The sequence below is a fragment of the Telopea speciosissima genome, chromosome 3 (assembly GCF_018873765.1).
Source record: "Telopea speciosissima isolate NSW1024214 ecotype Mountain lineage chromosome 3, Tspe_v1, whole genome shotgun sequence".
Classification (NCBI taxonomy): Eukaryota; Viridiplantae; Streptophyta; class Magnoliopsida; order Proteales; family Proteaceae; genus Telopea; species Telopea speciosissima.
In genome coordinates, this window is record NC_057918.1 from 25,794,813 (window position 1) to 25,820,588 (window position 25,776).

At 37.6% G+C, this 25,776-nt stretch overlaps 1 pseudogene; it reads right to left on the reverse strand.

The window, feature by feature from the left end:
• Positions 1–3,136: 3,136 nt before the first annotated feature.
• On the reverse strand, positions 3,137–20,573 carry LOC122655017 (annotated as a pseudogene).
• Positions 20,574–25,776: the final 5,203 nt, after the last annotated feature.

Below are 25,776 nucleotides of genomic sequence, written 5' to 3' on the forward strand. Positions count from 1 at the left end.
CCACCCTCAATCTATGCTATGACTCGTCTTCACCGGGTGCTTGACGATGGTAACATGTATCATTTTGTGCCATTCTTATGATTATGTTTCACTTAATTATTCGCTTCTATTACCATATTTTAATTTCTATGAGATCTTATTGAGCAATGCTAGGAGCACTGCAGGGTCCCTTATTTGGAGGACCTCTAGAATCTCATTGGGTACTTTCAGTTTCAGGGACAGCAGTGAGAATTTAATCCCTTTTTCCATTCGAAGTAGATACCATCACATCCAACCACACACTGAGTTCTCCAGATAAAGGACCCTGCACTGCAGTCCTCTAGACATTTCCGTTTTCTTTATTTGGTTGCTTGACTGTATGGCTCATAGAGGCCTTTGGAGTGCCATGTCCTGTCTCTGTGATCAAGTCTATAGGCTGTCTTCCCTGGCTTTTGTTTTGCCCCTCATGTATGCTCTTTTAGTACCCATTGCTTAGAAAAGTTTTAGAAGGACTTAGTGGTTCGAATTTCTTGTTTCTCATTCTAACTAAATATTGGATTGCTTGTTGTCAGTTGCATTGGAATAAATCAGGCGGCGTCTGGGGATCTAAATTTGAGAACTGGAAGAACTTTTTTTTTGGGTAAAGAACTGGAAGGAGAACTTGACATCAGAGGATGCTGGTTGCAGTGTTCACAAGATCTAGATCTAGATCACCAATGCCTCGCAAAGGGGTGGAGCAAGGTTTGCAGCGTCATCCTGAAGAAGAGGAAGCGATTGGATTGCTAGATCACCTGCCTCGCAATAAAGAAGGCCCCATCATACGAGAAAGAGACCGGAGAAGTCTTGTTTTCAATGGTTATGACAAAAGTGGGTAGTACGCATCAAGGCCATTGAGAGCATAGGTCACCAACTCTGCATCCTTGATGCGATCATCAATAAGCGGCAAAGTCGAGGAGAGACCCTTGAGTTTGGTTGGTACTCGGTGATGGAGCTAGTTCCTTTGTGTATATGCATCAATTCATGGCGCGAGTAGCTCCTACGGGCTGCGGTTGTTGTTGAAAGAGATCAGCTAAGGAGTCCCGGACATCCTTAGCAGTTTTCAATCCAAGGATGTGTGATGATAGTGACTCATGGAGGGTGGCATTGATGCAGGCTCTAACAAAGTGATCAGTCTTGCGCCCGGTTTGGAACTACGGGTTGGGTATTGTGGTGGTAGTGATGACTCCATTAGCATCGTGGAGGTTTTGAGAATGGTTGATGGTGGAGTGACAGAGAACCATCAACATGGTCCATCAAATCGGAACCGATGAAGATGGATTCCGATTGTTCTTTCCACAATGAGGTAGTTGGTTCCATCTAGTTTTCGCAACTAGGTTACTAAGGCTGGTAATAGGGAAAGTGCGAGAAGAGAAGGACGATGATGCCATTGGAGAAGAAATAAGGTATTCGGTAAAGCTTTTACAGCTCGATACCATGATAAAGAAGGAGTGAAAAGTGAATTCTGAATTGCTTTCTCTATCTCTGTTACTGAGTGGTGTATATATAGGCATTATGTCTTGCTGTACAGTTTGTTAGAATAAAAGGTAAATGGAATATTTGGCCCTGTCGAGTTTGTTGGAAAACAATGGTGGTGATTACCTTTGTGGATCAATGGTCCTTGATGAATCACATCTGTTATCATCCTGGTGGTTAATCTCTTTAATCCATACAGACCCATGATTAAAGAATATAAAGATAGAACTGTTACAACGAATTTTGTTGGTTGGAGTTAGCCCATGATGAAGATGAGGTCGAGAGAGAAGATATCGTCGTAAAAGATGTAAAACTGAGTTGGAGATGTTGAGCTATATCATTTTGACAGTAATTTCAGATCTGATAATTGTCCCTCCACCTATGCAACTATTTATTGCACACAAGTTTCCAGTATTCGTAGACCTCAAGAGTATAAACTATGTACATGATTTAGATGGTCTTAGAGATCAGAGGCCAATGAGAAGAAATTTTTTCTTTTTTCACATGTTTTTGCTTAAATAACTTGAGCCAATATGCTAAACTCGAAATCTAATGTGAAATTTGAAGTCTGAAGGTACCAGACCCACACCAGTACAGCCTTGAGCCAGCACTCACCAACTAGATCTGTGCATATGAAGAACTTCCCAAGCCAAAAAAAAAAAAAAACCGAGGATCTTTCTTTCTGATCCATTGTGCCTCACAGAATTCGTATTTGTAAAGGCATCCAGGGGGGCCTTGATTGCCCTAGTCGTCTGCCTTGGGTCTTCTAGACACTGACAATTATGATAAGAGTTATTAGTTCAATTCATCAACTAGTTAAGACTAACCCTTAATTTTTTTTGTATCATAATGCCCCTAGACACTGACAATAATGATCGGAGTTATTAGTTCAATTCGTCTGCCTTGGGTCTTCTAGACACTGACAATTCTGATCAGAGTCACGTTGCAGCAATATCTGAAGACGCACTTGATTGGGGAGGTGGGAGAACCTACTTGGGCGAAGAGTGGTTGTGCGTGTATCAAACGTTTGAAAACTACATTTATCCCATGGAAAAGAGATCGCTGCCAACGCCTCTAGAGCCCGCATGCGCATGCTGGCCAATGGGAACACACACGCAAACATCACCCTGAGCAAGATTTCTGCCTTTCCATGGGGGCAGTGTCATACTTTTGTGCACTTCTGTGTCTAGGCGCAGGAGCCACACGGGCCACATGACTAGATTGCATTCTTTTCCCCTTATCCCATGATGAATTTTTCAAAACCACTGTTCACACACACTCCATGCATTAGCCACTCTATACTTTGGCCATATTATGCTTTTGTTGATTGTATGTCCTGCCAAAACATGAGCACAGGTATGCTTATGCTTGTTCAAATGCTTTAAACAATAGAGAAACACAAGTATACAGTATCACGATAATGCATGAATTAGAAAAGACACTGGGAGTAGGTGCCACCATTGCTCTGGATAACAATCTGTGATTTACAATAACCTGTGCATAAGGACATATTGGATGTGTAGGCAGCACAACTCAACAACACAAAGCCTGATCCCAACAAATCGAAGCATCTAATAAGTTTGCCAAAAAATTATGCTGTTGAATTCAGGGTTCAATTTCTCAATCACTTGATAAGGCATACTCATGGCAATTTTTTGTAAATTAATTCATAAAATGAAGAATATTTTATACAAAATGTACCTATAAGATTTACAAACAAGCCCCAGGTGACCCAAGCCTGCCAAGTCACAAAGGCATAAAACAACACAGTGAGAACAAGGATAGACTAAAAGCCAGTGTCACTCAGAATGGATACTTACTTCACAACCCGATGTGAAGATACCTTCTGTGCAATCAACTTGATCTCTTTCAACCGATCATCAACTAACTGACGCAATGCCTCCTCTTGATTAGTTTGGTTTTTGTCAATCTCAACACTATCTCCTCCTGCAGCTTGTGTCCAGAACATGACAAATGTCATGTCAAGGTCATAATTGTTTGGAACATCAATCACATGCTTCCCTGCAGTCCCAGAATCTTTTCCTAAGATGTCAGCCTTCGTACGTTCAGAAATAAAGGTCAGAAAGTTCTCCATGTACTGGTCAATAGGATCAAGGCCAAGATAGATAAGAACCTCCCAACATTGGAGAAATTGTTTCTTGTTGATCTTAAAAGTTTTTTCTGACATCCTCAACTGCACTAGCAGGTGGTTCCAATTGAAACTCAGAGGTTTTCTTGGACAGATTCCCTTGCTTAAGATAAGAAACGACAGAACTAACTGCTGCTTGTACTTGTTCAGAATCAATCAGGCGAAGCATGTCAATACAGGTCCGCAGTTGTTGAAGGTAGTCAGATGGCTCTTCAACTGTCGTGTCATAAACATTTTCCAATGTTGCTACAGCATTCAGTCTCTCCAAAAGGTACCGGCCATGACCTTGGCCCCGATAAGGAGGCAACACCAGTATCTGTAATCATAACAAGCTGATCATGACATGAGGAAAGATGATTGAGCAGCTAGCTCTAAGGTATCAGGAGTCATTTGCATCCTGGGATACTCAAGAAACTATTTCATCCAATGGCTTTGTTTATCAGAAGAAAGCCCTAGAAACAGGGCATGGAGCAACTACCTTGGGCATAAGACAGTGAAACATCAGATCAAAAAGATCTGGCAATGCCTAACTGGTTTAGCACCGTTCTTTCATATCTTAAATGTTTTTTTCCCAAAAAGTAAGTGTAAGAATGTAGGAGGGCAAAACCTGGCTGATACGTAAGCGTGAACTATCAGGGTAGTGATAAAAGCGATACACAGCTGCAAATCCGAGCAATTTGAGATCAGTTTCCTCCCGGTTGTCCACTGTCCTCTGAACCACAAGATAGACCTCCCACCTTGGATCAGTGATGTCAATTGGACTGCTACCTGAAACAAGATAATTGTTCTGCAACAGATTGACATCACCCTTTCATATATGGATTGGATTTGGGGTGTTGGGGGAGTTTAGATGTAATGACACAGCACTAAAAATATGGATAGTCCCAACTATTACACGGAAACTTCTGATAACCTTTTTCTGTGAGCTGGAGCATGAAGTAAGCTTGAAACTTTGCCTCTTTGGAGAACCAAATTTGAAAAGCCCCAAAGTATTGGAGTGCCAGTAAGAAGATCCAAATTATTGAAGCACCAGTGGAGCATAATCACATATTCTTATTGTTATTGACATTGTTAGTAAGAGAACATGGTACAGTACAACTATACATTTGTATGTGTGACTGAGAGAGAGAGAGAGAGAGAGAATTGGAGTGCTGGTCAAGGGTCTGGTCATTTCTATTGCTTTTGTTGTCAAGGGAAGTATGCTAAAGTTGTTACAGAAAGTGGAAGCACATACATCGGGCATTGATTTTGGGTGGTTTTAAGGAGACACAATAAGCTCTAGACACTGGAGAGACTCTTTGACACAGTTCTGAACACCAAGGTCAAGCCACTGTTTGTTTAAAAAAGAGAGATTTGATGGTTCAAACAATCTGACAATTTTTCCAACCATAAAAAGGTTGTAAACGCAAAGGGGGGGGGGGGGGGGAAGCAATGCATATATAATGGTTCTCCAGGCCTGGTATGGTTAACAGTCTGAACATCCAACCACTGTCCAGATCACTCGTTTAAAAACAGTGGTTTGTATGTGAGAGAGATATTACAAGGACTGCAACTAGCCATAAATTACAGGGTAGAAAACACTTGCTATAAACCAGAATTTGAGTTGATTCAGTTTCTACTTCCGCTGCAATTATGTTTTGAGGTTACACGATGACTTATAGTCAGGTTCACTCTGGTTCACACTCCCTAAGACGTATAATCTTGTGGGCTGTTAACAACCAAATTCATGGAAGGATTTGGGGGGCATTAGAGACCACTTTGTAATGCCCCCAAATCCGTCCAGGAGTTTGGTTGTTAACAGTCCACAAGATCATATGTCTTGGCGAGTGTGAACCGTAGTGAACCCGACTTTAGGTCATCGTGTAACCTCAAAACATAAATGCAGCGGAAGTCTCCATTCATATCCATTCAATTAACATGATTAAATTCAAGTTTCTAATAGTACTGAAAGTTTAACTAACTATTACATCGTCTCAAAACTCAAATTAATCAAAATTACATGTCCTTTAAAGTTCAAGTCTAAAACAGAATTTAAATAAACTTCAATAATCAATCATAATGTATGTCCCCGTCACAACCATAAGCTCCATCCTCATGGTTCTCCACACAAGTCTAATCAATATCTATGGTCCCCTCATCTGAAACATGGTGAGGGTAAGCTTCGGGAAGAAACTTAGCAAGATAAAATTCAAATTTTATACGAATATTTTAAAAGACATGCAACATAACAGAGTTGAATATATATATAAACATTAGGGTTACTCATCCCTATAACAAAATTTTATGAAAACAACAACATAGCATATTCATAACCAAGCACAAACATCATTCTTACACCTGGCCAAAAGCATAACCACGATATCCGAGTTTAATCATGAGCATGCACATCAATGTAACCACAAACACCTGCCTTGCACCGTACTACAAGCGCAGCTCATTCACCAAAGGTGAGGACAAGAAGTATGCCCTGTGCCGTACTACGGGCTCATCTTCTCGATCACAATTACATAATTATAAACATCCATACATCCATATGCATGCAAGGAGTTACCATGCCTCCAGAATCATGGAGAATATCATCATAACATCATTCTCATTGTATCTCATGCTACTATGCCCTTAAAACATAGTTTTCTCAAATAAACTTTTAATGCGTGCTTGAAAAATCAGAATTTTAGAACAACAGAATATTTTAAATACAAAATAACCACGAGGTAATAGATGTTAACTCACTGATCTGATGCTATTGAAGTCCCCAATCGAATTCCCCAAAACCCAGAATTTTATTCTTCCAAATTGAAGAAAATTTGATAATAATTCAATAAATTCTCCAATGATTCTTCAAAATCCTTCAAAGGTACTCCAATAATCCTTCAATTGAATGAAAAACCCTTCGGTTCTAGCCTCAATTGATGAAGAAAAGTCCAGCCCTTGATGAAAATCAAGTATTTGAAGAAGATCCATTCCTTCTTTCTCGTTCTTTTCTTGGTCTCTCTTTCACAATCTCTCTCTCTCTCCCCCAATGTCTCAATATTGCAGCCCTTTACTTTTTCTCTCACAAATCTACTGCAATTGGAGGAGTGTTCTAATTCCTGCAAGAAAAATATTATATATATAAAATAGGTCAGCAGCACAAGTTCACATTCCACACATAGGAGTCCACAACAAATCCAGATTCTACCCTCTTTTCGAGCCTTTCCTTCTTAGTCTCGGACTCTTCTTATTATACTACTTTTTTTTACAGGTTCCCTTTATTTCTCTCAAGTATTCGACGCACTAACAAGTTGCCCAAACAAGAGTTTCATTAAGATACCTTGTTGAACCATAAATCAAAAGTCGATGGGTTGAGATCATGATCCATTAGCTCTTCCACTATCTTGCTGAAATTTAGGCATGCGGCTGAGATCATGATCCACTATTAGAGTCCTTCCATTCATGGTTCAAAATCTCGCGATATTTCGCCGAAATATCGCTTAATTTCGTATATCTCAAGCTTACCAAGATGCGAAATCAGGTCGAAATGAAAAAATACCATATTTCAATCTCGATATCTCACGAGATATCGACGAAATATGGTATTTTGGCTTAAAGTGTCACGTGAAGGGGGGCTTTAATACAATATTTCACAGATTTCGGTCCATATTTCGACCGAGAGCCGCATTTGCTAAGGAATTTCAGTCTTTTGCCTATTCTTTCACTCTTCCAAGCTCTCATCCAACACTCTAGCCATTGTTCAAGCACATTGTTGTCGGATTTTTGCCGGTAAACTCATTGGAGGGTCATCTAAGCTCATCATCCAAGCATTTTTCCACTATTTAAGGTAAATTCTATTTCTCTAAAACTATTTTTTTGAAAAGACTATGTACAAATTTTGTTGGATGGTGATGATATTAATATATGTTAAGACACCGGAGGCCGATTTATAGCCTCACGGTGTCGAAATTTTTTTTCCATATGTATTTTTTTTTTTTAATTTTCTGGTTTTAAAAATTCATTTTCCTACAATTAAAATAGGAAATAATTAGGGGTAATATGACTTAGATGGTAATGAATTAAATATATGTTAGACACCAATGGCCGATCTATGGCTTCATGGTGTCGAATTTATTTTTCTGCTCTTAAATAATTATTTTAATTTTCGAAAATAAAAAAATATATATAAAAAATAAAAATAAAAAACAGAAATAAATAAGGAAAAATATGAGTTTTAAGTTTAAAAAATAATGAAAAAATATGAAAGTTATTTCTATATGTTTTGAAATGCATTACATGTATATTATGTTTACTAATTTTTGGTTTTGTTGTGTTAGGTCAATACTTATATTAACATTATAAATAAAAAATTGGTTTTAATTATGTGAAAAATATAAGGGTTAGGGGAAATATATTAAATAACTATACAAGTGTATTAGTAATCTAAAAGTGTCAATTGAAGTGCATCTACATTAAGTTTTTTAATTATTTGCGTTACTTACATTGCAGTAAATAAGTATCATTATAGCGGATCGTGATAGACAACGTGCGAAGGGCAAGCAAAAGGTGGGGGAAAGTAGTCAACAAAGGGGGCGGAGGGAACAAAAGAGACCTGCCAGCCAACATAGGGGTGACATTGCATGGTTACATGGCACTCCCATTGATGGGGATAAGAGAAAATCTATATGTAACTATTGTCACATGCAATTTATGGGAGGTGGGTCCAGTAGACTTAAACAACATCTGACTGGAGGATCTAAAGATGTTGTAGGTTGTCATATGATCCCTACTGAAGTAGCCAGGGAGATTGGTGATAGTTTGAGGGGAAAGAAGAAGAGGAAGGCTGACAAGCAAAGGATAAGAGAACAACTTGAAGATACAGTGAGGAGTACGATGGGAGGAGGAAGACAATACAATGATGAATGATGATGATGATGATGAGGACATTGCAGTACCTGATGATATACAAACAGCAGAGGAGGCTATGAATTTTAGGCGGCCTGTTTCAAGGAGTAGAGTAAGTTTTCAAGATGATCAGCAAAGACAAAGAGTAGGGGGTAGTGGAGGAGCCGGCAGTTCTGGAGGTCCTAGATCTTTGAATCCTTTTAGAAGATCACAAAGTGTGAGGGCAGCCCCAATACCTCTACCAGTACCACCATCAACATCTGATCCTAAATTGCATAAGAAGAAAGGAAGCAGTCAACCCAGAATCAAAGGAGCATGGAAGGGGATGAAGGGATTGGTTAAAGAATCAATAGCTAAGTGGATGTTATACCATACCATCCCAAAGAACACGCACAAGGCCCCCATTATGATACCATGATAGATACCATTGCAGAGGCTGGCCCAGGATTCAAGGGCCCCACCCCATATGAGGTAATGAATGTTTATCTACCTCAACAAAAGAGTGAGATTGATGAGTACATTAGTGAGATGAGGAATATGTGGGAGACATATGGGGTGACTATAATGGCAGATGGATGGACTGGGCCTACAAGAAAGTCCATCATCAATTTCATGGTTTATTGTGATGGGAGGACAGTGTTCCTCAAATCTGTGGATACATCCAAAGAGATAAAGGATGCAAAATATATTTACAGATTATTAAAGGAAGTAGTGGAAAAAGATGCGGGTATTGAGAATGTTGTCCAGATTGTAATGGACAATGGAAGTAACTTCAAGCTGGCCGGTGAGAAGATGATGAACAATAGTAAGTACCGGCTCTTCTGGACTCCTTGTGCAGCCCATTACATTGACTTAATGCTAAAAGATATGGGAAAGTTAAAGTTTGTGAAGACTGTGGTTGAAAGTGCAAGACAAGTCACCAACTTTGTATACAACCACTCCTATGCACTCAATCTATTGAGGGAAAAATGTAGGGGTGACTTGGTTAGGCCTGTCATCACAAGATTTGCCACCAACTACATTGCCCTCAAAAGCATTGAGACAAAGAAGGTCAGGCTGAGAAGCATGTTTGCTTCTGAGGAGTGGTTTGAATGGAAGGGTTCCAAGACTGCAAATGGGAGGGAAGCACAAGCAACAATGTCATCTAAGGACTTCTGGACCAAACTAAGCAAAGTGGTGAAAGTTTTGGAGCCAGTAGTTAAAGTTCTACATGTTGTTGACTCCGCTCTCAAGGGCCCAACCATGCCAGTCCTATATGTTGCAATAGACTTGATGAAAGATAATGTCTATAGTGTGGCTCCTCGCAGTAGCAAACACTTCTTAGATATCATAAATGCTCGCTGGGAGAATCAACTTATGCATCCACTGCATAAGGCTGGTGAGTAAATTTGTTTTATGTTTACTAATTCATAGTATTATTATTTACTAATTACCTATGCCTAATTACCTATGCATTTGACAATACCTCTATTCTATATGTCATATTTCAGCATACTACTTGAACCCTAAGTATCAATATAACAATAGGCTTGGGTTGGAAACTCAACTTATTGATGCTGTGAAACAAGTAGTAAAGAAGTTGGAGCCAGATGGTGCACTACAAGCAATTTGCAACAATGAGGTGAGTTCATTTGGAAACTCAACTTATTGATGCTTTCAAATAAGTAGTGAAGAAGTACTTACTAATTTTCCACATGGGTGTAGATCAAGGTATTTAGGGATGCATTGGGTAGTTTCGGAACTGAGGTTGCGATACAAAGCAGAGCACGTGGTGATGCTGGTAATTCTTTTAAGTTTTAAATTACATATGTATTGAAATTTGAAAGTTGAAACAACATTTGACACATGTCTTTTTTGTTGTAAACTTGTAATGCAACTGAATGGTGGGTGTTGTATGGGGAATCGGCTGAAAACTTAAGAAGAATAGCAATTAAAGTCCTTGCCCAAACATGTTCTGCATCTCGTTGTGAGAGGAATTGGAGTACCTTTGCACTCATCCACTCCAAGAGGCGCAACAGATTGGGGTCTCAACGTTTATCTGACATGGTGTATGTGCACTACAACTTGAGGCTGAAACTGCAACACATACGCATGGGACATGAGGGACAGAGGGGCACCATTGATCTAGCTGACATCTTTCAAGTTAACTCAGACGATGAGGACCCTATTGTGGATTAGGTGAGGGATAGAGGTCAGCCAGTGTTGGATGAGGGAGGTAGGCCCGACCCCATGATAGCTTCTGAGATTGGTGGTGATGTGGACGAGTATATGGCTGACGAGGGTCAGATACATGCAAGGGAAGCCTCACCCATACCATTTTAGCCCACTGGTGGCAATGTTGCTGATGATGAAGACTGGTCCAAGTCCTCAAATGATGATGATGGTGATGCTGGTGGTGGTAATGTTGGTGGTGGTGGTGATGCTGGTGAAGAATTTGACGGCATGCGAGAGCGTTATGTGGTAGGCCAGGAGGCCCAGGATACGACACCTGTAGAGCTACTCCGATTCACTGGAGAGACACAGTTTGATCATGCCACACAAGATACAGACCACGGAGCACGTGCCCCCGCACCCCCACCCTCAAGAGGCCCCTTACATACATACAACAGGAAGCGTAGGGGTCGAAAACACAATTGCAACCTGATCACATGAACATTGATAACCTATCTAGCTCTGTTGGTGGTTTGAGTATGGGTGATAGGGAGGGAGGACCGACTGGACATTGGCGTGCCCTATCTTTTGACGCACATACCACTCCATTGGCATCGGATTATGGTGCATCACAACCTTATGGTGGATATGGATATGGATCATCATCATATGGGCAGTTTAGTGGGGTAGGGGACTATGACTACCAGTCCCAGTCCCAGGGACATACTGGATCATATTTTGTAGATAACATCTTTGCATACCCTAGCGGACCTAGCTACCAACCTCACCAGCCATACATGCAACCAATGCCATCGCCTCTTGTGCCGGCGCCAACATCATATCACAGTGGATTATCTTCTTCACGGACTCGATCGATTGGTAACCCTAGCTTATATCCTGGGATAGGTTACCTACAGTATGTTGATGATTCCATTTACGTGACACTTGTGGATGACTACACTCGTTTCTTCTCCGATTCTATACCGTGGTCCACATATGTCCTTCAAACAGAGAGCAATGGACGTCGACTCCAGCGAGGCATGAGTGGGATTGATCCAGGGAGGCACAGCAACTACTATTAGCAGTTTAGCACTTGTAATGTGTAACTTAAGTTGTGATTTCATTGATCTATGAACTTGTGAGTTGTGACTTGCGAGTTGCGAGTCTTGTGACTTACTAACTTTGACACTTAGTGTATTGCCTTTAAGGCTTTAAGCGAGTTATTGAATATTATGGAGTTTATGAGAATCATGGTACTCATTAATGTGTATTGGCTTTAACTTGATATGTGATGAAGTTAAATACTATTATTAAATATTAACTGCCTAATCTATGTGTATTTAACTATTTATACATTAGGGTCGGCGACCGTATGTCAATCAAGAGTGCAAGCCCAAAACACCAATTTGAATTCACATTTTTACAATTTTACGGTTTAAATGTGTTTATTAAGCTTAAATAAAGCTGTCCATGAAGTTTCAAGCCTAGATATGGCTAAATAACCCCCAAGATGGACCCCCGAAATATTGCAAAAAAAATGCAATATTTCGGGTATCTCGGATATCTCGGTAGGCCCGAGATACCGAGATATCGCGAAATATTAAACCTTGCTTCCATTCACGAACTCCACTTCATTTCCTTGAACTCTATTTATTTTATAATGTATATTTGTATGTAACACATACCAACAACTTAATTTTGTTTAACTTCTTTCTCTCTAAATCTCTTTATTTTCTCTCTCCTACCCTTTTAAATCCCCTTAATCCCCACGATTTTAAATACTTTCCTATTTTTTCTCAACTTCCAAAATGTCACTTTAACATGGATTCTTCCCCTCCATACATGTACACGCCTTTTTAAATTTAAAATTTGTTAATCAAGAGGGGCCCACCTATGACTAGGATTTAAAAGTACAACAACTTAAATAAAAACTTGCTTAATACAAATACAGGGTCTTGAACTACTAACCTCTCTAATTAGGTTAAGTTCAAGCCATTGAGCTAGCTACTAGCTTATTCACAAAGCCTAACAAAATAAATATTTAATAAAAATGATCACCTTACCTCAAATTCAAGTGACCACGCATCGAAAATCAAGATCCACAATCAATTGCCGGCACAGAGTCTACGCCAAAGTGTGAAATGTCCAATTTAGCCCATATATATTGGACATGGGTATTACATCCCTCCCCCCCCCTTATAAAAATTTCGTCCTCGAAGTTTACATATCTAATCTCTAAACCATTGCGCATACTTGGACCATATATCATTCTCTTTTTCTAACGAAGCCTCTTGAATATCATGATTCCTCCAGAAAATCATCACAAATAAAATGGTGTGGTTTCATAGGACTTACTACTTATGATCCAAAATCCAAATAGGTGTTTTTCTTCAAAAAATCTGAACCACCCTCTCTGACTGCCCATCCGTTTGTGGGTGAAATGTTGTACGCAGCGCTCTCTTATTTCCTCTTTATAAAATAAAAATAAAAAAAAGAAAAGAAATTATCCTCATCCAATGCTCTTTATGGATTACCAAAACTCCATCTCCTCTGCTAGCCCAATCATATCAAAACCTGATGGATTTTCTTTAGCTAACTCAGCACATGCCAACACAACTTGCTAGTAAAAACTATTATCAATAAGCTTATCTAGCCAAGCCATTATGTCCATAATCCTGGCGTATTTACTAAATCAGAATTCTAGAATTCGACTTTGATCAGACCAAATCTATTGACCGAATTAAATAGTATCAAACATGGTTTATTTTAATAGACCAAAAAAAAAAAATATCAACTCAATTCTTATTTAAAACGATGAGTCACTAAGCTGAACTAAAATCGAGCTTTTATTCTTGAACAACTCAAGTATTATGCAAACCTGGCCAAATAAATCTTTAACAATTTCTGGCTCATTATCTCTATATATCTAGCTGATTATTTATTCAATCATGACCAAAGATCCAAAGTAGGCCTGGCTAAAACTGAACCACTCACACTTGAGCTAGACTAACCAATAAGTTGAACCAGAATTGACTTAATCCACAAACATTTAACATTTATCCATCTTGTACTACACAACCTCGAACCATTCAATTTCTTTTTATGTATACAATACACATTAATTTATTACATAATCTAGCATACATGCACCTTATCGTATAAATTAAATTGTTTTTTTAACCTCAATCTTGGAGAGTCCCATAAATCTAGGGCTTAACTTGTCCTATGTACTAAACATCATTGTTCCTTCATCAAAATAATAAACACTAGCATAGTACAAGGATAATCAATTCATGTCAAGTATGAAATCAAAATATATCATTTCTACAAGGATCAAATCTGCACGCATATCTCTACCTTCTATCTATACTTGACAAGACATATATACAGTGTCTGCCATAAACGTCTCTCCAAATGGTAAAGAAAATATATCATTTCCATTCCACAACTTAAGTTCACAACAAAATGCTAGAGAGTTTCATCCTAGTTATTTCAATTCAAACCTGTGTGTAATGTCTCTATGTTCAAAAGCCTATGTCACCATTTTCTAAGCTCAAGATTCACTAAAACTCATCTTCAATAATTCTCATGTGGTTTCATAAATCAACGTTCATCCTCAGTTGGTCGTGGTGGAGGATTTCCATCATTTGGTAGTGCATTGTTGCCACTCCGTCTCACTCTTCGCGGAAGCATGGTTATATTCTGGCCAAGTACAAAAGATCAACAACTCACATCCAAAATTGCAACTCATTTAAATTATGTATTCTCCAATTCTGACCGTTGATGGTAGAAATTAAGAATTTAAACTTCTGGAAGTCCATAACAGTGGCAATTAATTTTTTATGAAACCTAACTTAAAGTTTTTAAATATATCCAAAAATCATATTAAAAAAGTTTTTCTAACTTAGGTTTCTATGTTCTCCAAAATCAGTGTTTTGACTGTAGGCAGGTTCTATCCCAAAATTTTAAAACAATCAGAAAGTGGGTTTCCTGGATTCAATTTCATCCCAACTTTTTTTGGAATGAAGAAGACTCCTAAAAGTGTCTGCAGTCCAAAAATCACCTTAAATTTCAACCTCTAAGTCCCTCTATGAACCCTTCCTTTCTTAGTCTTCAGATTTTGACAGCAATTGTACAATTTGAATTCCACCAATTATTTTATTATCAAAACATCTTCAAATAACATGAAATTTTGTGGAGGTCCTCTAATCATATGAAATTACTCCCAATAAAAATTTCAGATCCAAATTCCACTCCTAAGTATATCAACCATCAAAATTAAATTCGGACTACCATTCTGCCCACTGCAAAAAAAAATTGCTAAATTGCAACATCCAAGTTTGAATTTCTATGTTCTTCTAGGTTCAATATCTGAATTTAAGGTTCACGTTTCTAGTTCTCATTTCAACTTAAAAATGCCGCTCTGATACCACTTTGTAAAATCAGAATTTTAGAACAAGAGAGAAGAATATTTTAAATACAAAATATTTGGAGTGGTATCAGACCGGCGTTTTAGGTTGAAATGAGAACTAGAAACGTGAACCTTAGACACTGATTTTGAACTTAGAAGAACCTAGAAACTCAATCTTGAATGTTGCAACTTAGCAAATTTCCCTGCAGTGGGCAAAATGGTAGTCCAGATTTGGTTTTGATGTTTGACATAATTAGGAGTGGAATTTGGATCTGAAATTTTTACTGAGTACTTTCATGAGTAAAGGAAGCCCACAAAATTTCATTTAATTTGAATATGGTTTGATAGGTCAAATAAATTTGTGGAAACCCAAATTTCACTACTATGATAAAAAATTTGTACCTGAGAAAGGGGGGAGTAGCAGAAGGACTTAGTGATCGAGTTGTGACCTGAAATTTTTATTACAGTTAATACCGAGAATTTAATTGAATCTCAAGAAAAATTTGGAGCAACTTGAATTTGGGAAACCTACTTCCTATTTTTTTCAAAATTGTTAGTTCGATTCTGCCACAGTTAAAACCCTGACATAGAAGAACATAGAAACCTAACTTAGAGACACTTTCTTAATCTAATTTTTGGATATGACTTAACACTTTAAGTTAGGCTTTTGTTAAAATTAGTTACAACTTATTCGAGGTTTAGGAAGTTTAAATTCTTCATTTCTATCATAAGCGGACATAATTGGAGAAAACATATTTTAAATGAGTTACAATTTTGAGTGTGAGTTGTTGATCTTTTGTATTTGGCCAAAACAAAACCATGCCTCCACAAAGAGCGAGACGGAGTGACGGCAATGCACTACCAAATGCTGGAAATCCTCCACCACCACCAACTGAGGATGAACATTGATTTATGAAACCACATGAGAATTATTGGAGATGAGTTTTAGTGAACCTTGAATTTAAAAAATAGTGACATAGGATTTTGAACATAGAGACATTACACGATGACTTATAGTCGAGTTCACTCCGGTCCACACTCCCTAAGACGTATGATCTTGTGGACTGTTAACGGCCAAACTCCTAGACGGATTTGAGGGCGTTACAGAGGATGTAATATTAGTGCCCAAAATATAAGGAGTAATTTGGACATTTCACACTTTGGCATAGACTCTATGCCAACAGTTGATTGAGGATCTTAATTTTCGATGCATGATCACATGAATTTGAGGTAAGATGATCATTTTTATTAAATATTTAATTTGTTAGGCTTTGTGCATAAGCTAGCGCAATGGTTTGACCTTAACCTAATTAGAGAGGTCAGTGGTTCAAGACCAATGTATTTGCATTAAGCAAGTTTTTATTTAAGTCGTTGTACTTTTAAATCCTAGTCATAGGTGGGCCCCTCTTGATTAACAAACTTCAAATTTAAAAAGAGGTACACACGTATGGAGGGGGAGAATCAGTGTCAAAGTGATATTTTGGAAGTTGAAAAAAATAGGAAAGTATCAAAAATCTTGGGGATTAAGGGGATTTAAAAGGGTAGGAGAGAGAAAATAAAGAGCTTTAAAGAGAAAGAAGAGAATTAAGTTGTTGGTATGTGTTACATACAAATATACAATATAAAATAAATAGAGTTCAAGGAAATGAAATGGAGAGTTTGTGAATGGAAGGACTCTAATAGTGGATAATGATCTCAGCCAACTTACGATTGCATTCCTAAATTTCAGCAAGATAATGGATCATGATCTCAGCCCATTGACTTTTGATTTATGGTTCAGCAACGTATCTTAATGAAACTCATTGTTTGGGCAGCTTGTAAGTGCGTGGAATACTTGAGAGAAATAAAGGGAACCTGTAAAAAAAAGTAATATAATAAGAAGAGTCCGAGACTAAGAAGGAAAGGCTCGAAAAGATAGCAGAATCTGGATTTGTTATGGACTCCTATGCGTGGAATGTGAACTTGTGCTGTCGACCTATTATATATATATTATGTTTTTCTTACGAGAATTAGAACACTTCTTCAATTGCAGCAGATTTGTGAGAGAAAAAGTAAAGGGCTGCAATGTTGAGACATTGAGAGAGAGAGAGACTAAGAAAAGAGAAAGAGATAGAAGGAGAAGGATCGTCAAAAACTTGATTTTCATCAAAGACTGGACTTTTCGTCATCAATTGAGGCTAAAATCGAAGGGTTTTTCATTCAATTGAATGATTATAGGAGCATCTTTAAAGGATTTTGAAGAATCATTGGAGAACTAGCAAATTTTCCTCAGTTTTGAAAAATTATATTCTGGGTTTTGGGGAATTCGATTGGGAACTCCAATATCATCAGATCGGTGAATTAACATCTATTACCTCGTGCTTATTTTGTATTTAAAATATTCTCTACTCTTGTTCTAAAATTTTGATTTTCAAGCATGTGTTAAAAGATTTATTTGAGAAAACTATGTTAAAAATTCATTGATTTAAGGGCATAGTAGCATGAGATATAGTGAGAAGGATGTTATGATGATATTCTTCATGATTCTGGAAGCATGGTAACTCCTTGCATGCTTATGAATGTATGAATGTTTATGATTATGTAATTGTGATTGAGAAGGTGAGCCCATAGTACGGTACGGGGCATACTTCTTATCCTCACCTTTGGTGAGTGAGCTGCGCTTGTAGTACGGTGCATGGCAGATGTTTGTCGTTACATTGATATGCATGCTCATGATTAAACTCGGATATCATGGTTATGCTTTTGGCCAACTGTAAGCATGATGTTTGTGCTTGGTTATAAACATTATGTTGTTTTCGTAAAATCTATTATAGGGATGAGTAACCCTAATGTTTATATATATTTTTTTTTGCAACTCTGTTACAGTGCATGTCTTATAAAATATTCGTATGAAGTTTAGACGTTATCTTACTAAGTTTCTTCATGAAGCTTACCCACACCATGTTTCAGATGAGGAGACCGTAGATAATGATCAAACTTGTGTGGAGAGGCAGAGTTTATGGTTGTGACGGGGACATACATTATGATTGATCCTTGAAGTTTATTTAAATCCTGTTTTAGACTTAAACTTTAAAGGACATGTAATTTTGATTAATTTGAGGTTTGAGACGATGTAATAGTCAGTTAAATTTTCAGTAGTATTAGAAACTTGAATTTAATCATGTTAATTGAATGGATATGGATAGAGACTTCCTCTGCACTTATGTTTTGAGGTTACATGATGACTTATAGTTGGGTTTACTCCGGTTCACACTACCTAAGGCATATGATCTTCTGGACTGTTAAAGACCAAACTCCTAGACGGATTTGGGGGCATTACAGTTTCTTTGACTTCAGCTGACACATCAAAACATAATGCATATAAGAAACAGGAAAATTGAGAAGTAAAAAAGTACATCCAAAGTGTTTGTCTTCGATTCCAAATAATTATAAGATTTATTACTGCATTCCTGGGAAGCTTCGCAGTGTATGATCTCTCCATTTGAGAGAGAATTTCTGAAACAGGAAAGAAGATGGAAGACAAGCATTAACCAAGAGGCTGATGTTTGCCGAAACATGTGGGTGTCTGTTTGGTCAAACTAAAGATGCACAATCTACCACAGATACCTGATGTAACAACTCCCTGTAGAGAATGTTTGAAGAAAATCATCCATATTCTCAACCAGAGATTCACCAAATATGTTCTGTCAAAATTACCCGATTTTTATCATACAAGTGAGAACAAAATAACAGATAGTTCAGAGCAGGTGGCTAATGGGTACCTGAAGAGCAGGTTTCAGATTGGTGATCCCTTTTGCCCCCTTACAACAGAACAAGATTAGTCAATTGTTAGAGTGCAGCCATAGGATACAATGCTAGAAACTTGATGACATGTTTGGTTTTGTCACTAATTGCAAAAACACTTCGATAGAAAAGTGATCGAAAAAAGTGAGAAGACAAATGAAGTACGGAAGAAAATAAAGCAAATACTTTTAAAAACTTATTAAGGTGCATGCAGTATGTTATCCTCCTAGTGTGCTAGAGGTTAGCCAGTCTGCCAAAGAGTTCTCAAAAAATAAATCCATGCCACACCTAGAGAATAAAAATACAAACTCAAAAAGCATGGTGGCTGTCTGACACCATGAATTCAAATCAACTAAAAGTGGAGCAAGCAATACTTAGTATTTACCTCTGATGTGCTCTGAAATTTAATATCAGCATATGCATGAAAAGAAATGCTGCTCAACCAGATCTTAATCTGCACAAGATATATTGAAAAATAATAAATACGCAAGCAAGCTGCATTGAAGTATAAACCATTGTTCTGAAGATGAGTCAGCTTCAATCTGCCTTCTGACAGGGTATAAGCACTAAAAAGGAAGGAGAATAGATTAATCACACTTCACAACTATAAAGCTGACTCCAAATTAATGATGTTCGTTGAAATAGATTTACATTATTAGAAAGGGGGGAAAAGCCACTAAATTATATACACTATAAAATCTTAACTGCAGCAACTAAAATGCATTTTTGGCTTCAGAAGTAATTATAAAGCATTCATATGTACTTCTGCGAATAACATGAAGATGAACTGGGGAGAAAATGTAAATAAAGAAAGCCCCATAAAAAATGGCAGGAGGGGAGGAGAGATGAGATGATTCATATCAGAAACCTAAATAGAACAAAACTGGAGCACCCAAACACAAGCACTTCATTAATGACCTGAATGTAAAAATCACCTTTAAATCCTTGTAACCATATATCTTCCCATCTTCACCGAAAAACCGGTTCAAGTCAATTGGATCAATACAAAAGCTGGATGCAGCTTCCACCTCCTCTTTGCTACTAACTACAACATAGACAGCCAAATAAGATGAATATTAAATAAAGCTCCACATATTGTGTAGGGTACCATGCTCCAATAATATGTGAATGCTCCTTCTTTTTTCCCCAACAGAAATTTAGATTCCGTAAAACCCCACTTTTAGAATTCGGCACTCAAACTCCATGTTGTGCTGAAAAATGCAGTATTCGGCTACTATCCAAACGAGCTACAAAGTGATGAACAAGAAACCTAACAGTAGCAGCTATCACGCCATGAAAAGAGGAATCCAGAAGGATAATTCCACATTAAAGACGAGCAAAGATCGTACCGAGAAAAATCTTAATACAGTCGTTCGCTTCAACTCCAACATCTGCAATCGGAGAAACAGAAGCAGCAGAGAATCAGATGAATTAGTCCAACAAAGAGAAAAGAATAAAAAAATAGCAGTAACGAGTTACGGTGAAAATCACCAAACACAAACAGAACAAGAAATGGAGATTTCAGGAAGCGAAACTGTGCGAGTTAACATACCAATTTCAGAAAATCCGACTCGTCTTCGCTTTTTGGCATCAGATGATGCATCAGCTGCCGCTTGTTTCAGTCCCATCCCCTCGCAGTTTATGGTTTTCTGGGAGCGGGAAAGATAGGGAGGCGGGAAATGAAACAATATGAAAGAGAAGGAAATTTATCTACAGAGTGAGATGGGGATGCCGGGAAAGGCCATTGTTTTCCACTTTTCCTGTCTAATAACTGGTGAGTTCTGAGTCCTCTGGCTTTCCGAGTTACCTGTGAATGCGAACCACAGTTTAAAAATGGGAATAGGATCGGTGGAAATTGTATCAGAATTGGCTGTATCCGATCCCAACTCTGGACATTTTGATTCAGCCGATTCTAGGGTTTTTCTCACCGGATCATTGGGTTTTCAGATCAGAGGGGGGCAATTCCAGGGTTTCTGAAACCGATTCAAGTTGAAATCGACACATAATGTTTTTTTTTGTGGGTAAATTACATGTTACCCCCTAGTTTTCAAACGAAACTCAGATCACAACTGGTTTTTAAAAAAACTTAAATCATCCTTTGGTTTAGACCCCAATATGACAAATTAGTTCCTAACGTTAGTTTTATACCGTTAAGTGATGATGTCACCTAGTTAAATAAATTTAATTCCCTAAACTACCCTTTGGCAGTGTATTGTAAATTTAATTATAATGTTTTAGTACAAGGGTAAAATAGTCTTTTCATACCAATAACTAACAGTAGACTAACACCGTTACTGTAGAGGAGGTGATTTGAGTTTTTTTTTTAAACCAGGGGGTGACATGTAATTTACCCTTTTTTTGGGTGGGTAATAAACACATGATTGATTTGGATCAGAACGGGCACTAGCTGATTTGAACCTCATTTTGATTTTCGTAACACTATTGCGAACCTATCAGGCCTACTTTCACGCTCTATGTCTAAGCACAGCCACCTAGCCCACACGACCTGGTAAAGTTCTTTTCCCCTATTCATAAAGTTCAAAGTAAACTTTCTCCTCAGAAGTTTCTTTGCTTTCTCAAATTGGGAGATCCATCTTGATGAAATCGGTTCTAGGCTCTATATCAACTTATTCAAGGGTAAATTACATGTCACCTCTGGTTTTTAAGGGAAACTCAAATCACCCCCTGGTTTTTGAAAAAACTTAAATCACCTTCTCTACAGTAACAATGTTAGTCTGTTATTAGTTATTGGTGTGAAAGGACTATTTTACCTTTGTACTAAAACATTAGAATTAAATTTACAATACTACCCTTCCTTCATTGATCATCAACATTGTTCAAGGGTAGTTTAGGGGTTTAAATTTATTTAACTGGCTGACATCATCACTTAACAACATAAAACTAACGATAGGGACTAATTTGTTATATTGGGGTCTAAACCAGGGGTGATTTGAGTTTTTTCAAAAAACAGGGGGTGATCTTAGTTTCGTTTGAAAACCAAGGGGTGACGTGTAATTTACCCCTTATTTAATTATGTCTTGTTTTCTTAAATCTAAAGAGTATTTGTTCCTCTTAGTACTCTACTAGTGCTAGGTTTTGGAGTGCGAACCCTCGTAAGGTAGGAAAATTTCCTTAATGTTTTGGTCGCACTTGTGTAGACCAAAAAGTTGTGCTGGGTTGGGGTTTGGTCTTAGCCATATTCATAACAAATCAGTGTTTATTAGGTTAGGTTGGAGACTATTAACAAATCCTCCTGCTTTTGGGGGAACAACTTTAAAAGCTAGACTTCCCTACCAGTCCAATCTATGACATTTAAACCAAAAAAAGGCTCTTAGGTTGGAATAGCATTGCCAATTTTTCCAATTCTTAGAAGTATGGTGTGTTGGAAGGTAGGATATGGAAGGATCCATGGATACCTCGATGGAATCAAGTTTCCATTGGATTGGTCATAACTCCAGGTTCATTTTTCAAGCTTGTCTCCGAGTTGATCTTTGATAGGAATTGGAACTCTTTATCGATCTCTTCCTTGTTTGTTGTTGATATAGCAGATTTTATCCTTAAGATTCCATTGGCAAATGAATCACATGAAGATTTTTTATTTTTCCTTTTGAATCAGACCGAAAAATAACAACTAAAATTGCAGCTAAATTTTTTAGTAGCAATAGTAACTCAAATGTATCTACCTCAACTAATAAAAATATTGTTTTTGTGTTTATTACAAAAATAGAAAATTCATCCAAATTTAAGTTGTTTACTTGGAAATTGTTGAATAGAAATATTACTACTAAGGGTAATCTAATGTGTTTTATAGATTAAGATGACACTTCTATGTTTTGTGCAGTAGTTTGTGCAATAGAGAATAAACTAATTGATACCCTTTTTTTTGTCTCGTCCTTCCTCTAAAATGATTTGTGCGCACAACAAACTTATTAGGATTAAGAATGGAATTCTTCCAAGGTGAAAATATATTTGTGATCTTCTTTACAAGTTGCTTGTGTCAAACTCATCCACCATTAGAGATGAATATCTTTGTATTGATGTATTTGCAATCACATGCTATTTCTTGTGGAATACTAGGAACCAATGCCTCTTTTCCAATTATCAACCAAATCCATTTAAGGTTATGCACAATATTAAGAGATGGTTATTGGACCAAAACCTTCCTCCTTTTCATCATCAATTAGATAACATCTTGTCACCATGTGTTTCATCTTTACTTATAGAGGATTACCTTGAGCTAACATATTATGGTCATACTACAGTGGTTTGTGATGGTAGTTTTATTAAAGACACAAATAGGACTAGTTGGGCAGCAGTTATACTTTGTGATAAAACTGTTATTGTTGCTAGTATGGATTTTGGGTATGTAGGGAATACCCAAGAGGCCGAGGTTCGGGGATCATTCATGGGATTGCAAAAAACAAGGGCACTAGGAGTTGACAGTATCACCATTTGGATGACTGTGAGGAGCTAGTTAATTGGGTGACTCAAATTTCTTATCGGTGGCCATTGAAAGTTGTCACTTTTTTTGTGGACATTAAATCAATAATGAAGTCTTTTCTTAGTGTAAGTATTGTAAAGAATGATAGATCCTATATTGATCCAGCTCATAGGTTAGTTGTGAACTTGTGATAGCTAGGAGTACAAAGACTAAATTTGATGTTTTCGGTGATGTATCCTCCTTTTTGAGTTGGTGCATCTTTTTCTTCTATCTAAAAAAAAAAATTTATGTATATTAGCAGAAATCGTATTTTCATTTTTCTAATCTAGATTTATAGTCGATTAACAATCGATATAACTTGTCTGTCCTTCTTAAAAATATTTAGAGCCAAATAGATGGAATTAAGTTAGATACATCACATAAAAATGCAAAAAGTTCCCAAGGCCAACCAGCGTACCTCCTTGAGTCAAAGAGTCTATTATCTCTTGACAATCAGTCCATATCTCTATTTTTTTTCCACCTCTTCTCCTTGTGGTCCTTATTGAAGCCCTTTGATTTCCAAATATTAGGCGAATCATGAAACACCATAATCCATGTAGGCTACAAGAAACAAAAGAACTTTGGGGTGTGATGTTCATAAAAGTGAGTTCCAACTGATTTGCCACATGACAGATATTTGAGCCGTTTAAAAGGACTTTGCTTTTTTTAATCATAATTATAACAAGTACAATGACACATAGGTAGTGTATCTTACAGGTCTGACATTTATAAACAATTACATTGATTTGTGGCCTCCATAGTGATTGACTATTTGGTCAAGTAAGGCCCACATTTGCTCCATGCACTCATCTAACAGTAACGATGAGTCCGACAAGAAATCATTCAACTGTCAATTCCACTCCACTATCACCATCGCCATCCTTTCCAAAGAAATATAGAGAGTCTATTATAAAAAATAAAATTATCAATGGATTTTTTTTATTCTTGAAATATTTCATATTGATAGTTGATGCAATAAAAAAATTTCAATTTTTTGATAAAAAATCAATTAGTTGACTATTTCATTAAATCAATCCGAAATTGAAATAGAAATCATATCAAATATGGCCTTAGTAGTCCAATAAGAAATCATTCATACTACCATGCCACATACAAACAACTAACATGAACAACATCAACACTAGCCACCTCATCTACACTGACCACTGCCACTGACACTTCATTGCACACCTTACTAGAATGCCATATCATCAGATACATCAACATCATTAACCTGTGGGTCCCATACATTGTTTGTTGTGTCATGCATCACCAAATCACCTTCTCATTCCAAAACTACTCGGGTTTGCTTTGTTTTGGAGCGATCGTACGAAAATTGCCATGTCTTCCTCATATGTCATTGGATTGACGCGATTCTAATTGTTGTGGAAAGATGACTCAATGCTATACAACTCTCTAATCCGTGCTACCTTACAATTCTATCATTTGGCCTGTTGAAACAGGCTCCAAAGTGGGCTCATCTATATGAACCTATGAAATCATTTTTTTCGAATTTCGTGCACACTTCATCCAAAGCTCCCTCATGCTACCAATCACTGTCAAACCTCTCCAAACACTGCTGCACTGCCCAATTACTATTTGAAACTAGAATTTAGCTCGTCTCCAAGGAGGTGTGCGCCCAGGGGGCATCCAGCGGTTGAGCTGTGCCGCACACATCTCGGTGCATGCTTAGGGATGTGTGCGACACAGCCCAACGGCTGGCAGTGCCCTGGGCGTTCCTTGCTCCCTAGAGACGATCCTGATCCCTGAAATTGCCAGTGAACAAAGATAGGCCAAAAGAATGTACAAAAGCTTTTTAACTCCGGAAACTCTTAGGCAGTGTTTGGTATGCATTCTAAGTCGATTTCGCATTCTCAAACAATAAAAACAACTATTTTTATCATTCGAAAATGCAAAATTGACTTGGAATGCATGCTAAACACATTTTTAAATCCTCTCCAATTCTCCTATGGTGTAGTGTGGGATGGAGAGATCGACACCTAGTAGGTCGAACATCTAACAGTCCAAACTGCATCACCCCAGTTTTTTCTTTTTTTTGTTTTCGAACTCGAACCATTGGATGTCCAACCTGCCAAATGTCGACCTCCCCACCCCACACTGCACTATAGGGGAATTGGATAGGATTTTTTTCCACCAAACACTGCCCAAGTCTTGATATCAATAATTGAACTACTTACTTTGTTGATCTCCAACGTGCTACCATCGCTGGTGGCCCCATAAAGATTGATAGGATCAACAAGCCTATTAGCTAGATGATAGTGATTAAAGAAAGAAAATAGTTGATGACAGTGATTAAGAATTAAACTTTGATATCCAATACTTTTACTTCACTCCTATGAACTAATTCTTTCGCAAAGGAGAATTCATTGAAAGAAGAGAGCTCCCAGGCATCCTGTTTGCAATTGCAACTTC